The sequence below is a fragment of the Chinchilla lanigera genome, unplaced genomic scaffold (assembly GCF_000276665.1).
Source record: "Chinchilla lanigera isolate Chin_1 unplaced genomic scaffold, ChiLan1.0 scaffold00008, whole genome shotgun sequence".
In the NCBI taxonomy this organism is placed as follows: domain Eukaryota; kingdom Metazoa; phylum Chordata; class Mammalia; order Rodentia; family Chinchillidae; genus Chinchilla; species Chinchilla lanigera.
In genome coordinates this window covers 11,614,662-11,630,920 of record NW_004955409.1, presented here as the reverse complement: position 1 = coordinate 11,630,920, position 16,259 = coordinate 11,614,662, and the positions used below count along the sequence as shown (strand labels likewise).

Below are 16,259 nucleotides of genomic sequence, written 5' to 3'. Positions count from 1 at the left end.
ATAAGTATGGAGATTCCTGAAAAACCTGAGAATAGAAATTTCTTTTGATCCAGCTATACCTCTCATGGGTATTTTTCTGAAAGAGTTAAAGGTATTGTAGTGATACATTCATACCCACGTTTACAGCAGCAAAATCACAATAGCTAAACAGTGGAAAGGGCTTAGATGCCACCAACAGAAAAATGGAAGGAGAAAATATTTTGTATACATAATACATATGTGTGTATGTATTTCTGCATACATATGCACAATGGGGTATTATTCAATAATAAAGAAAGATGAACTAGAGCTATTTGTAGCAAAACAGATGGCTCTTGAGCCCATAATGTTAAGAGAAATAAGTTAGACACAGAGGGCTAAATATCTCATAGTTTCTCTTATATGAGAAACTTAAAATATAAATAAAGAGTAAAAGAAAGGAGCTATGGGAGGAAACAGGGAGGCAAACTTTTCTGGAGATAGGGAAGGAGGTCAGTGGAAGGAAAATGAGGGCAGGGGGAAAAGAGCTTTGAAGATGATCAAATTATATATATTATATTATATATCAATTCCCCAACCTGAATGTCCTTGGGTAGCACAAATATGTATCAGTGAAACACTGCCACTACAAAAAGATTTGGTTTACCTTTTTATTAAGTTTTTGCATAACTTTATTACTATAATTTGATGGTTAATGTTAGAAGAGCTTAACTTATTTTACTGATGCCCTATTATTGGACATTTGGGTTGTTTCTGATTTAGAGCTATTATTTACTGATCCCCTATTATTGGACATTTGGGTTGTTTCTGATTTAGAGCTATTATAGACAGTGCTGTAGTATGCATCTTCAAAAGGATTTCTTTCTTTCATATGTTCATATTTTTCTTTTTAGTGTAAATTCTCAACATTGAACTTAGGACCTTGTACATGCCAAGAACACACTCTACTACTGAGCTATATTCTCAGCCCCATAATTAATATTTTTATGATGTGTGACATGTACTTCCTTTATTTGAATGATGTGGGTCAAAAGAGCTATGCCTACATTTTTAAAGATCTTCCACTTGCACATCCATATTTTGAGAAAATGTCTGCCTCAACTTTCTGTCAATGTTGTTATAATCATTAATTTTTCATGCTTTGGGGCTCTTAGCGGGTACAGTCTCCCATGAACTGACCATCTGCAGACCTGGGCCAGGCGCAGAAACTATAGGAAACCGCATGGGCTAAGTTCAAGGAAATAAATCACTCTTGAGAGGTTGGGAGAAATTGTGCCTATAAAATCCATCTGTACCATATATAGTACTATCTGACCCAAAAATCTCCACTTAGCAGAATAGATATGAAGTGTGATTGAAATATACAATGAATGTTTAAATTTAAAAATTTCATTACAGTAAAAGACATGTTGCTATTAATTCCCTCCCCTCAAAAACCCACCACCCCTCACCTCAGACATACTGACCCCATTATCTCGCCACTTTCTGTGGCCATTCTGGAAGTCCTCTTTTGTGAGCATCTTTACGAGGTGTGGTTTAAAAAGTGAATTCTGCTGCTGAGTACCGTACAATGAAACGGCAGTCTTGTAAAGACATCAAAGTGTCCTCATCTGTCTTATTCACCAGATCTGAGGCCTGTGTGACTTTTGGCTTTTTCTCAAACTCAAAGCGACCATGAAAGAAAAACCTTTTGAATCCATTTAGGACACGGAGGCAGCCATGACAGCACAACTAGACGCTCACCCAGGAGGACTCCAGAACTGCTTCAGAGAGGGGCAAGAATGAAGGGATAAGCACGTTCAAAGTCAGGTGGGACTATTTGGGGGGAGGTCTGATGACAATGTGTCTGTACTGTAATATAATTTTAAAACTTTAAACATTCACTGTGTAATGTGGTCAGACTGCCTAGGTGTAAGATCAAAAATGTCAGTCATTCTACTTAAGGCTTTTTTTTGTCCGGAGCAATAATGCGCAAATGATGCTGGCTGTTCATGAAGCTGGCTACACACCGTGGCTTGTCAGCCGAGGTCCCTGAGCATCTCTGCTGTTGATGGAAATGGCCTCTTTTGCTGAGCCTTTCCACGGTTATTTGCAGTGCACTTTTATGTTTATTAATAGTTTGTGTGATCTCCTCCTTGTGACCCAGAAGGACTCAATGAATAGAGTACTATGATCCTGCATTACGGAAGGGTTGTGCCTACTGACGATCTCATCAGTGAATATACCTATAAGCAACTAGATTTTTTTTTGAGACAGGCTCTTGCTATGTAGTCCAGGCTGGCCTTGAACTACTTATGTAGCCTAGGCTGGCCTCGAACTCACACCAATCCTCCTGCCTCAACCTCCCGAGTGCTGGGATCACAGGCATGCACCAGTATGTTCGGCTGCAGCTAGGTTATTGAAACTTCACCAGTTCTGGGAATTGTCACTAACACCTTTCTTGGAGGAGCTAGTTTCAACATGATGCCATTGGAAAATGACACTACATGCTGACATATTTGATTACTAGTTAGAAAAACTCAGTGCTTAAGTTGTTCTTATTTTAAATCAAATTTGATAATACAGAAACTGGCCTCTGGAAAGTTGGTTTTTAGTGTTGAGTGCTAAGTAATACTTGTCATTTAAGGGAAATCAATCTAATATTGACCTCAGATTATTCCACAAGGAAATCACAGATTTATTGCACATACATAAATCCTAAGGCTTATGAAATTTGGGTACTGATATTGTCTATATGAACCTAACAATTTCTGTTGTTGCCTGGCATACAAGTTATGGTGACCTTGAATACTCTGGTGTTTCTTTGTAGCACTAACTTCTGCGAAGAAGATGATAATTAAGCAAGGAAAACAGGAAGAGGACACTAGCACCTGTGGAAGGCACAATTTTAAGATGAACCCCAGTGAGTCACACCGTTGTGTAAATCCTTTCTTGGTGAGTGTTGGTGGAGGCCGCAATTGCTTTCAGCAAATAGAATATGGATACTTACCCTTGTGTTTTGCTGTTATTACACAAGACTTTACTGTAGCAGAATGTAGAGAAAGACTGGCTTTGAGCTACCACGTGCAAAGAGCCACTGGAGTCTGAGGGGCTGGGACCCAAAGAGAAAACAAGGACCTTATACCTACAGCTGCAAGGCTACATATGTGTGGGCGAGGATCTCTGAACTCCAGAAAGAACAGCAGCTGGGCCATCACCGGGACTGCAGGCTTGTGAGCTCCCCAGCAGAGGACCCAGTCAAAATGATGACCAGAGAAACTGAAATGAGCGACAGATGCTGTTTTAAGCCATTGAACTAGTGCTAACTTGTCACTTAGTGATTGAAATTTTATCAGGAGGGGGAGTTTAAACCTCAGCTCTGCTGCTTACTAGCTCTTTAGTTGTGACAAACTGCTTAACCTCCCTGAGTCTTTTTAACCTCAACTTTAATATAGGAGTAAAAATGTAACTATAAAGCTATATAAAAACTTGATTCAGTGCTTCTCATGCTTAGTTCAAGGTGATGCAGACTGAATAAAAGAGTGTGCATAGTCACTTAGCACGGGACCTGATCCATACTTCTCAGGAAATGTTTTTCACTGTGACAGAGGAATGTTTTTCATCCTATAATTCTAAACGTTTTCATCCACGTATCCAGTGTTTTCAAGATTTTTTTTTTGCCATCATATTAACTAGACTTACCAAATGTAATTCATTCACTCATGTGTTTCTGGTTCATTAGCTACACAGAGCTTCTGATCAGCTTGGGATATTCTAAATAGGACAATGACAGTCGATATAAAAGGAGTGATCAGTTAATGTTTCAATAAAAAAATGTATCACAATCATAGACACATTGCTATGAATCCCCTGCAAAATACTTCCTCTTTCTTCGAACACACTTATCTCACCTTGCTTACCACTTTGTGAAGCAGTTCTGGGGGACCTCTTTCAAGTCTTTTGAGGGGTGAGAAAAAATAGGGTGAATGTCTTTGCCAAATGCCATCCAACAGACAGACTCCCAAAAATATTGTGGTGTGTCCTCACCCACCTTATTGGCTGAATCTGGCACTGTTCAACTTCTAAATCTTTCACAAAGTCAAAATGACCATCAAAGGAAGATGTTTTGAATCAATTTAAGAAATGGAGGCAGCCATGACAGCTCAACTGAAGACACTCAAGAAAGAAGATTTGCAGAACTGTTTCAGAAAGTTTGAAGCAAGAGGGAAGTATTTTTGAGGGGGTATTAAGGTAATATGTCTTTTTATCTTTTATTTTTATTTTTTTAGAGGCAGGGTCTGACTATGTAGTTTAGGCTGGCCTTGAATTCACTATGTGGCCCAGGCTGGCCTTGAACTCATGGTGATCCTCTTGCTTCAGCCTCCCAAGCGCTGGGATTACAGGCATGCACCCCCACACCCAGTTTAATATCTCTTTTATGGTAATAAATTTTTTAAAAATTTAAACATATACCATAGTTTTTCATCATATTTTGTAATTTGGCTAGAAGCAAAGCCATTTGGTATTGTGGTTAATACAACAATCACTCACTTTTGAAGTACAAGGCATGGACTGTTGAGCTGCTGGACTGCCAGATTTGGAATCACAATAGTAGTTGGCTGATATAAATAGATGTGGGGTGGCTTCTGTGAGTAAGCAAGGAGCTCATGCTTTGCCTCTGTATGCCACAACTTGTTCAGGTATTGCTGGGAGAGTAAAGATGGCTGGAGGGAAAATGCAAAGGTCAAATGAAATTAGAAAGTTCCAACAAAGAAAAATGAAGATATTAGATTCAATATCAGTATTACTTAGCTGCTTACAACCTGGAAATTAGCTTGAAAATCCTTAGTGTTTTAGGGAATTTTTGTGCAATGTTTATGTTTGAGTGGTAGTGATGTGATGTTCCATAGTTACGTTAAAGTGTTCATATTTTTCAATTTATTTGAGTAAAGCACTAGTATTCGAAGTAAGATTGCTATTTTTTCACTAGTATTTTATTTTATGTTGAAGAGAATAGCATTTCTAGAGTAATTTGTATCAAGGCCTAATATATTTAGTTTTTTAGCTGAATACTTTTCATGTAGATTGTAGACTTGATAGAAAATTGTGTTTATCTAATAGAAGTTTCTTTTATGCAAACTTAGCTAAAATGCTGAGAAACAAAAAATAGTAATGTTGTAAGGAACTGTTTCATCAGGTCTAAAAGTATATTGATTATTTTAAAATGCAAAAAATATAGCCTCAGAAATATATCTGAAAAGTTAAATAAATCAGCTTTTCCATTTTTACTGTTCCTCTGGGATAATTGTACTTTGGATGTCTAAGCACAAATTCTGTAATACAACACACATACGACATATGCACATTCACACAACAGGCCCACATTAACACAACAGATACTACACACAAAACCCACAGACAGGCCAGACACACACAAGTCACACAAATGACATATTTTGGGCTCTGGGAAGACCTGCACAGAGAACTATTAAGCTTTGTTGAACCATGTGCTTCTTAAAGTCAATTAATTTCAGAATCCTTTTTCCCTTAAGGTCACTTTGATTCTCCATGACTTAGTATTTCCTGGAACATGCATGGTGAGTGACAGCTCTATGAGATTTCCGCCAAGAAGTTGACTGTTACATAGGGTAAGTGTGAGCCACCCCAATTCTCTGGGTACAAGATACAAAGCACCATTAAATTAGCCTACAAGTCATGGACAGCACCCCAAAATGTTATAAAGCACATAGAGGCAGGTACTGAAAGTCTGTGTTGCTCTCTCCTCAAGCCTGGTTTCTTTCTCTAGGTGTTACAGTCTGTCATGGTTTGTGTCTGGGTGTCTCCCCAAAGCCTCATGTGGTCATGGGGCAGGCTTTTAGAGTTTGATTGATTCTGGGTGTGAGAGCTACACCCGCCCTGGGGTGGATAGTTTGCATATGTAAGGGACAGGAAGAGGCTGCTTGCCGCCATTCCTCCCTTTTGTGTTTGTTGATTTTACTGTGTTCTGCTGCCATGAGCTGTAGCCCTCTGCCATGTGCCACTCTACCTTGTAACCTGCCAAGTATGGACTAAAAGCTCCACAAACTGTAAGCGAAATAAACCTTTCCTTCCTTAATTTTGGGCATCAGGTATTTTGTCCCAGCAACGAGAGAAAAGTAACCAAGACACAGCCACGTAGCAGGTTTGGCTATAGGTGGTCTCCACCCTGTGGTCCTCTGTCACACAGGTGGAGCCATCCTGCAGGGTAGGAAAACATGATCAATAGCCCCAGGCAGGCAGCTGCGTCTCTTCACCGCTGCTCTCAGCACCCTTGGACTTGACAGCATGATCTGGAACTTTCTCCTTTCTATGTTCCTGCCTCTGAGCACTGAAGGCAACTCCTTATCAGCCTGGCCCCTCTCTCTGTTTATTTCATAAAAAATGAAAAGGAATATATGTCAACACCTTAAGAATGTATGGTGGGGCATGTGGAGGATGCTTAGTCTAGAGATTAAAAAGGTTTTATCTTTGTAAGGAAACTTGGGACACTCAGTGTCAGGATGCCAGGCCACAGCGCTATCCAAGCTCTCCTTAGGGCTTAACTGGAACCTTATTGCTTCAATGAGCATGAAAGGCTTGTGCAGTTCTGTGCATTAATATTTTAGATTTTGAACAAAAGTAAGCTCTTGCAGCGTGACTTCTACTTTATTAAAGAAATTGGATATCTTGGCAACTCCTATATGTCTTTTACCAGTAAATTGCCAATTTATGAAGGCACAGAGCAATGAAAGAACGTGCTAAAAATTACTTTGATTCGATTCACTCAGTATTTGAATACACACAAGGTATTCTGTTATGTGTTTTGCCTATCTGTGTGCTCTGTAAGCAAGAAGTTGGTGTGATATCTTCCCTCTTCAGGGACAGTTTCCACTCATTCAAAGTCTTCTCTGATGGATACAGGCAGACTGAAAACACACTCAAAGCCAACCAGCATTTTCTTCAATGCATAGAACAAAGTAGGTGGACAAGAGGCAAGAATTACCAAAGTAGCCCCAACTTGTAGATGTTTGAAAATTTAGAAGTTAGTTTTCTGATAAAATGACAACTTTATTTTATCACCATTCTGTACTCACCGGTCTCTTCCAGCCTTTATGGTAGTGTCTTGAGTTGAAAACCTTGGGCGAGCCCTTTGAAATGCACATGTCTTAGGAAACTGTGTTGCGATCAGACAGTTGCACCCTGTCTGTAGTACAGAGACAGGAGTTTCCTCAGCTCCTTGGCTAAGATCATTTCTAGAGACTCAAGTCTGTGTGTCAGAATCCTGAGGGTTGCCTGTCAGTTGTGGTATGTTATGGCTTGTGTCTAGATGTGCCCTCAAAGCCTCATGCAGTCACTGGTGGGGTTTTTTCAGAGGTGGCTGAATTTAATGTGTGTGATTACCCATGGTGCAATACTAGGATTGGGATGGATAATTACTAAATCAGTCCACTGATTGGTTTGGTGCCTCATCAATCTTTGTAGCCTAGCTAGACTATAAAAGGAGCAGAAAAAAGTTGCTAAGGTCTCTTGCTTGCTTTGCTACCTTCTGCCTGCCATGAACTATTTTTTCTCTGCAATACCTGTCTGCCAGGCCAACCTGCCTTGGAGCCAGCTGATTATAGACTGAAACCTCTACAAACTGTGAACTAAGTAAACCTTTCCTCCTTTGGCTTTGGGTGTTGAGTATTTTCTTTCCACAGTGAGAAAGATAACTAAAGCATGGTGGCTGTGGTGGTCAGTTTTAGGTGCCAAGTTGGTGAGGCCAGAATACTCAGCCATTTGGTCAAACACTATTCTAGATGATTCTGTGAAGGTATTTTAGGTTAGATTAATATTGAAACCAGCCAGTTTTGAATAAAGCTGATTTCTCTCACTAACCTGAGTGGGTCTTGTCCAATCAGTTGAAAGCCTTAATACAAAAAGGCAACCTCCCTAGAAGAGGGCGGGCTCTGCCAGCAGACAACCTTTGCACTTGAACGGCAATGTCAGCTCTTCCCTGGGTCTCCAGCCTCCCAGCCTGCCCTGCAGCTTTGGGACTTGTCAGGCCCCACAGTCATGTGAGCCAATTCTTAAAATAAATATCAGTATCTTCAAATATACATCCTGCTGGTGCTGTTTCTCTGGAGAGCCCTGACTAGAACATGGTGGTTTTCCATATGCCTTGTGGTCAAACCCATGAGGTGCTTCATAGAAACAGTCCAGATGGCAAGGGCGACTTTCAGCCATATGTGTTGGTCTCCAAATCTGGCTTTGACTTCTGCTTGGACATTAGCCTCTTCGTGAGTCCATGAAAACCCCATGACTGACCCTCCAAACCCAGATGACTCTGCCTCCTGGGGAAACAAACCAGGCTTCTTATGCAGAACTGAGCCAAAGCTCTTGGCACTTTCTCTCCAGCTAAAGTTACATATAGCACATTGCTAACATTGTGCAATTTAGGAATCTATTTGGAATTTAAGCAGTGGACATGTCCAACTGCCAGTATCATAGACGTTTAGTTGATGAACAGTTGAAGGCTCCAATAGCCCTATCTTGTGTTCGGTGCATGGAGGTAGTCCTGTTTTATTTTAGTGCCATTTAATGCAATCTTGATGCACTTCTGCTCATGTTTTCCATTAGATCCTGTGCTGGAGAGAGGACCTATGCAGCCACCTGTGACATTAATGACATTATGCAGCATTAATGTTGGTGATACTAATTAATATAATTATAATGCTCCTGTTCATGGAGTGCTTACTATGTGCCAGGTACTGTTTTACAGGTGACAGACCCCTTAATACTCACACTGAACTGAAGTGAGATCATGTTATTATTATTATTGCCCATTTGACACATGGGGAATGGGACCCTAGCCAGTGGCACTATACAGATAGCAAGTGGCCTGAGGTTGATCAGCTGTATTTATTGGGAAGCAATCCTGGTGCTTCGCTGCTCGCCTTGGGAATTTCCTTGTTGCCTACATCCACGGTCACACACAGCACAGCACTCCCCTAAGCCCACCCTGGAGGACATCATCCTGGGTGGGAGACCTGATGGCTCTTTGCTTCCCACCAGAGAGCACAGCTTCCCAACTTAATGTTTTTCTTCTTGGTTTTCTTTTCCAAGGTTGTTATGGCGTTTGTTCTGGTGTCTAAACTGTCATAACTCCCTTTTTATCCTATTCCTTCTCATTCCCCACCAGCCTGTGGCTCCCTTTTGCTGGGTGCCTGTCCCTTCTCCAGTGAGCCTCAGCAAATGTCCTCATGGGTGCGATGAGGGACCTACTCTTTGCCTTCTCAGCAGCACCTGGATCTCAGCTGTCCCCTGGGGACCCAGGAATCTTGGTATGAGAAGCTTCTCATCCACACAGAAGTACAGTGACTCCTCTCTCCTGAAGCCGACCTAAGATTATTTTGATTCTCTTTCACATAGTTTTTAGCCAAAGTCCAATGTTGCTCATTTCATTTAAGGATGACTGTGCTGAACATGCTAACTTGTAGAGTTGTAAGTTGTCAGCGCTGCTGGTTTTAACCAGAATTCTTTAACTGAGAGGGGCCAGTCTTCTGTTGCGGTCACACACTGAAGAAATCTTCCTGGACCGAAGGAGCTCTCTCCTCAGGGAATCTGCAGGTCTCTCTCTGGAGCAGCCTTCTATTTCTCCTGTGACATGTCCCCTGTCTGTGAGCAGTTAGGCTTCTTCTCTGTGTCCTCATATCCCTGACAGATGAGGAGTCCACAGAGCTGCACATTATAGTACAAGCCTGTGGCAAGATATCTCTGAAGTAGCTTAAAAAATATTGCCTTCCAGTGGCCACTAGCCGCCAGGTGGCCACGTGGGTGCTGCGGAAGGAATGCGCAGGTTGCAGCTGGGAAAGTGGCAGGGCCAGCAGTGGACAGCCAAGGAAGAGTTGGATATCGGTTCGATCCCTAGCAGAGAAGACACAGAATTAAGGGGCTCGGAAACATCTGTGTTGATGCTTTCTCCAAGAACAATGGCTTTTCTGAAGTGACAGACCCCCGTTCTCTGGAAATTAAAGGGTCCCTTTAATTATACGGATCCAGGGCACCAGGGCACGAGAGCTGTTCATATCTGGAGTGTTACTCCTGTGAGCACACTTATAGTCTCTTCTTCAGAAGAAACGTGGATGTTCCTGGAGCACAGAATTGAAGAGAGAGAGAGAGAGAGAGAGAGAGAGAGAGAGAGAGAGAGGCAGTGTAGTGGAGTTGAGGCAACCAATCTCTGAAGTGCATATTTTAAAATTGAGGCAACTGTTTATCTGACTGTGTCTAACAACCATTTGGGAGAAGAAGGGAATGTGTTTTATGAGTCAGATATTTTAAACATCTCATTTGTTATTCATCTCACAATAGAGAAAAGCAGAGTGAACTGTATAAGTAAAATAATTATATTTCATATTCCTGGGTGAGACGGTTGCTGATTCTTTCTTCACTGCCTTAGAACAGACTCTGTGAAGACCCCTTGTATACTTGTAAATGCAAAAAAGGAGTAGATGTTAGTGGAAGTTAACGTGCAGTTCCCTACATGGAGTGGAAAAGAGGCCACGCCGGTTCACAAATTAGAGAGATAGGTATCTAGAGAAAATAATGTTTGAGACTTCTTAAAGACATTACCCCAGCTTAATGCATACATAATCAGAGCATTCTCCACTTAGTTTGGAGGCACTTCATCATTCTTTTCCATCCAGAGAAGACTCACCTCTCTGGTAGGATAACTCATATTCCTTCAGCGTGGCCACAATTCCCACCCATAAACCTTCATCATTAGAGACCTACAGGAGAGCCACATTCTTTTCTTTGGTTTGCCTCTTTAAAATTCTCACTCACTTTCAGTTGCCCTGACACAGCATACACTTCTTCCTCACTTTCATGCTGCTCAGGCCCCCGGTGCACCACCTCAGGACAGCACACTTTCTAGAACTTTCTGGAACTTTCTGATGCACTCTGCCTCTCCAAACACGCTGTGGCCTGAGTTCTGTAAACAAGGAGAGGCATGCATAGACTTGTGGGCATATGAAAATTTTGCCCTTGTGCTTTTTCTCGGTGGGGAGCCCAGGAGGCTGGCCTCATTTCAACCTCCAGCTCTTTCTTTTTATGAAGATAATGAAGATCACAGAGTCATATTACTGGCCTCCCTGCAGGCATTCAGAGGCAGCCAGCCTGATGCTCTCACATTTCTCTGCCTTTCATTGGGAATTGACATGTAGGGGCACATAGACTTGGTCAACATACTTTTAAGAGATGAATTTTTGAATTTAATTAAATAATATTTAATAATGACATAGTTCATTTGCACAGCATATTGCAACATGCAAAAGACTTTCACGTGTATTATGCCATGCAGTACTGAAACACTGGACCTGTCTTTTTGGTTATAGAAATATTTTTTTTTTTATTAGTACAGGTTCATGATTCATAATGAATTATTCACTGTGGGGAACAGGCATATACGCATTTCACATCTTTTTTTTTTTTTTTTTTGGGGGGGGGGTTTTCTCCGGTACCAGGAACCAAACTCATGACCTTGCGCTTGCCAGGCAGGTGCTTTGCCGCTGAGCTAAATCCCCAGCCCTGCATTTCACATCTTGATCATTTTCACTTCTTCCTTACTCCTCCTGCCCACCTTTTCCAGATCCCACAAAGTCTAGATCCCTATCATCTTTCTTATTTTTTAAATTATGTATATTTTGGATTTCCCTTATAAGAGAATCCATACGATATTTAGATATTTACCTTTCTTTTTTCTAGGTTTGGGGTGGGAAACATACCAAGCTGTGTCTGCTTTCTTTCATTTAGCATCATGAACCTACGATGCATCCATTCTCCTACAACTGACTCAAGTTTATCCTTCATGGCTAAGTAGTGCTCTGCTGGCGCGAGGACTGAAGCAGATGTTTTCCATTGTTTTCCCTGACACTGTGATAGAAAGGAAGAGTTGCCATTGGCTCTTTTGCGTATGCCATTATATCTCCATGCTTTTCAGCTTGAGCTAAATCCTTCCCTAATCTAGTGCTCCTCAAAACCCTTTGTGCTTCTTTTATAACCTATCATTAAGCTAAAATGAGGATTCACAGCCATGCACTCGTTAATTCCCTTTATGAGAAGGTGCATTGCTATCAATCTGTGCAGTTCATTCTTTAGTTTGGACTTGCAAGTCACAAACTCTTAGAGCAAGGATGTTACTTTCTCTTCTTTTCTGCAGCAGCTTGAGCCTCCAACAGTGCCCACAGGGGACCATTTGATGATGTTTTGGCAACTGAAAAATATAAGTAGACTACACAATGGTACGGACAAGTAGAAGTCTTTTGAAACTAATATAGGAGAGAAAAAATAAACAACAATGAAGAGGAAGAACTGGATTCCTAAATTTGAATTGAAGAACTGCTTCAGTTCCTGCCCCTGTCTTCAATATACCCAGATGGGCCACATGCCAAATAGCCCCTCTGTGGGCTACACTCTCAGGGGTCTTGGCTAGCCAAGTGAGGGATATGCTGTGTCATTTCAACAACAAAATTCTTTTTGCTGAGTACGGCATGCCTATGTTGTGCATGTGTTCTGTATGCTTGTGTGTTTACTGCAAGACCTAGAAATGATGACCAACCTGACAGGCATCCCTAGTATCCAGATGTGGTTTTGAAATACCATTTCTCACCATAGGAAACTAGAGACATGGATATTTCTAGGTTTGGGGTGGAAAACATACCAAGCGGTGTCTGGAGCATCTTGTCATGTCAGGCAATAGAGAAGGCGTCCAGGATCAGGTCAGAAATACTCCAAGTCAGCCTGAAGAGGGATCTCTTGGCCAAAGAGGAAAACGTGAGCTTCAGAAAGAATAATACCTATTTTTGAAATCCATGCAAGAAGTTGAAATCCATGACTTCACAATGACATAGCTGGCCCTTTCTCTGTGTTCCTGCATCTGTGGGTTCAAACAATTACAGATCAAAAATATTTGGGAAACAAGTTGCATTTGTACTGAATCTGTGCAGACCTTTTTCTTGTTGTTATTCCCTAAAGAACGGAATGTAATGACTACTTGTGAAGCATTTACATGCTCTGTATTAGGTATCATGAGCAATCTAGAGATGATTTACAATATTGGGGAAATGCTCGTAGGTTTTGTGCAAATACCATGTGTTTTCTAAGGGACTTTAGCCTCTGAAGATTTTGGGATCCACACAAGTTCCCAGAATCAAATGCCTGCAGATACAAAGAAATGACTATGTGAAACATTGACCAAGTAGTAGATGAGGGAAGGCATATTTTTATAAATTTATCCCTGTGGAAGAAAAAAATAAATGAAAAGGAATTAAAGAAGTAGCACATCACCACCTTGCAGCCCATTCTGACTGGCTGATCGTGGCAATGCGCATCCGCAGCTGTTATCATCACAAGAGAGAGGCAACCAGAGTTACATGGTGTGTGATAAAAGAACAAACCACCACCGAGAACCTCCCAAACATCAAACTGGAGACTGACCTGTTTTCTGGATCCGGCTCCTATTTGCAGGAAATCTGCAAGACAGAAGAACGTCGTGATTTGTACTATTAGCGTACAATCCACAAAGGTCAGATAGCAGGGAGTCTATAGGTCAACACCCAGAGAAGCAGTAAGAAAAAGAAAGGACTGGAAGAGGAACGCTGCAGAAGAGAAGAGGCTTAAAAGATGCATCGTATATACAAGTGGGAAAGTCTGCACTGCAGTGTTTATGGAAGCATGCTCGGGCTCTAACGCTATAAACATGCATGCATACACGAACGTGGATAACCTCAGAAGCCAGGGGAGTGGTTAACTTTGTGAGGAGGAAGCCACACTGACCAGGCAGGACACATTGAGGAACTCTGGGGGTGGTTGGCAGAGTTCTATTTCTTGACCCGAACAGTGGTTGCTAAGGTGTTCTCCTTCTAACGCCTCATTGAGCTGTGCACCTACTTTGTGTTGTTTCTGTGAATCAGTGTTCTGCTTTATAATGGAAAGGGTAAAAGAGAAGAAAAAGCCATAATCACATTTTTTAATTTACATTTTATGGATTTTATAAAAGGCTTAGGTATTCAAGATCTTATAAGGGAACAATCAGGAACCTGAGCTCTGGGGCCACTCTGACAGGGTCTGCATCCCTCTGAATTCATCTTTTTTTTTTTTTTTTTAAGCTAAGTCCCATTTACCAGCTGCATAGCCCTGAGGAAATTACTCAACTTCTCTGTGTCTCAGTTTTCTCATCTGTAAAATGGGCATCATTATATTTCCTACCTCAGTGTCACTAGAGGATTTGAATGAAGTGACACACATGAGTTTTTAGAAGTCTTTCAGGCATGTAATAAGGGCCCAATACATGGTAGATGTGTTAGTCCTTCTTACCTCCGTTAGTTTTCCTCACAGACTGCACACACCGTCAGTACTATTTTTGTTTTAGGAGACTGGGGCAGAGATCCTTCCTTAGTCCTTGTCTGGGGCCCCCTTGTCCTTTTTTCTCTTCTCTCCACTCTGTATTTAAAGATGCTGGAGGAGGAATCGGATTCAAAATCTCCTTAATGGCCAGAGAGGAGGGCGGGCACTTTTCTTACCTACCGCTGGTTTCCCAGCACCTAGAAAAGTGCCTGAAAGGATGGGTGGAGGGACGCGGAGCACATGATTTCGAGAACGCGCTTTCAGAGTTTCCCTTTCGCGCGAAGTTTGCCCGTGGTCCGTGGCTTTGTTTTGCCTCCTTCCCACCCAGCTGTTTCTCCCCGCTGCTCCCTTTTGATGTCCACTGCTTTGTACCGGTCAGTTAGTGCATACGCGGCGCCACTTGAGAAAACGCACAGATTGTATTTGTTGTTCTTCAGAAAGCCACACACTGACCCAGCCCCGTGCCTGAAACCACCTCGGAGCTCCCTCCTGCCCAGGGGGTGTGGCCATCCTGTCCCCTCTTCCTCCAACGCACTTCCGGTCACTGTTCTCAGGCGTGGCCTAGCCACATCCTGCGGTGCCTGCGTAGATGGGCCGGCTGCGGCAAGGCCTTTCCGGGCCAGCCTGTCATGGGGAGTGGCCTTGTCTCCTGCTCGTCGAGCTCTCCTATTTCCCTTCAGAATAGTGCTTGTAAATACTGTTGCAGACTAGTGAATAAACACATGAGTGAAAGGTGAGGCTCAGGCTGGGGTTAGGGTGGAAGTTTCCACAAGATGAAGATCACAATCTCATGGAGAATGGAGAGCAAGAAGCTGGAATCCAGGGTAAAGATGGGCTCCTCGCTGCCTAAAGGAAATAAGCATCTTTACTGAACGACATGGCTACCGTGAAGCAGAGCCATAACTCTGTCCAGTGATGGCCCATAAAGGAAGATTTGAGTTTGAGGCCTAAGAGTATAACTAAGCACCAGGGCATGGGGAAGGTGGGCGAGGTAGCTGGGCCTCCTTGGTGTCCAATGGGCAGTCCTTGGGATGCTGATCCATGGGCATTAGTGAGGTTACAGAGAGTGACTGATGTCCAAGTCTCACCAGAGGACTTAGAACAGCTGTCCCAACGGGATCCGACAGGATTTCGTGTAGCCTGTGCTTGCGGACGGTACAGCTCAGAAAGGCTTGAACCTGAGCCTTAGTTTTGTCACTCCTAACTGACCTTGAGCAACTTCACTTCTCCACAGTTTGACTTCATTGTCTATAACATGAAGACCAAGTGCCAACCCGCTTTGGGTGTTTAGAGGGTAAAATGAGACCAGACGAAGCGCCTCATTTGATGTTGCTCAAATCTGGCCACACATCAGAACAGTTCACAGAGAATTTAAACAATGCACACACACCTGGGCCCAACGGCTGGAGATTCCAGCCTAGTAAAATTGGGGGGGGTTCCAAGACTGTGGTTAGAAAGACTGCAGCTGACAGCAAGGCTGCGTTGAACAGCATCAGATTGGCATATGTAAGGCCACAAAAAATAGTAGCTTTTTTATCTGTGTTCTCCTCCATGGCCACCAGCTCTTCCTCCTCTTCCTGGTCCTCTCCCCTTTCTCTTTGTTATTAGGCCTAGCACATGAGGCTTCCAAGAAGCAGAGGCCTAGGAAGAAGCAAAAGCTAAAAAGGTACATGTTGGACACCGAGTCCAGCTATGGCCAGATGAAGGCTAGGGGAGCTGAGGTCTTGGTGCTAACTATTCAGCCTTAAAAGTCTGGGACAGCAAGTGCCAAGGAGTGAGAAATTTCTTTTGCACAAAATGACTCATACGCCTTCTAGTGTTTCTATATTTTAAAAATTCTCTTTTTGCTGGAGAGTGTTGGACATTCTTAAAGCATAAGCACATACAAAGCATAGGCA

The 16,259-nt window shown here is 42.4% G+C and overlaps 1 long non-coding RNA gene across 2 annotated transcripts; it reads right to left on the bottom strand.

Annotated features, from left to right (window-relative positions):
- Positions 1-4,441: 4,441 nt before the first annotated feature.
- On the bottom strand, positions 4,442-14,546 carry LOC102013804. Of its 2 annotated transcripts, XR_001232622.1 has the most exons (6): positions 14,332-14,546; positions 13,792-13,935; positions 13,453-13,487; positions 12,677-12,892; positions 10,801-10,948; positions 4,442-4,682 (listed from the first exon to the last, which is right to left on the bottom strand). It is a non-coding gene; the product is annotated as an uncharacterized LOC102013804 (long non-coding RNA). The 2 variants fall into 2 exon arrangements; XR_001232621.1 differs by lacking the exon at positions 10,801-10,948.
- Between the last annotated feature and the right edge of the window lie 1,713 nt (positions 14,547-16,259).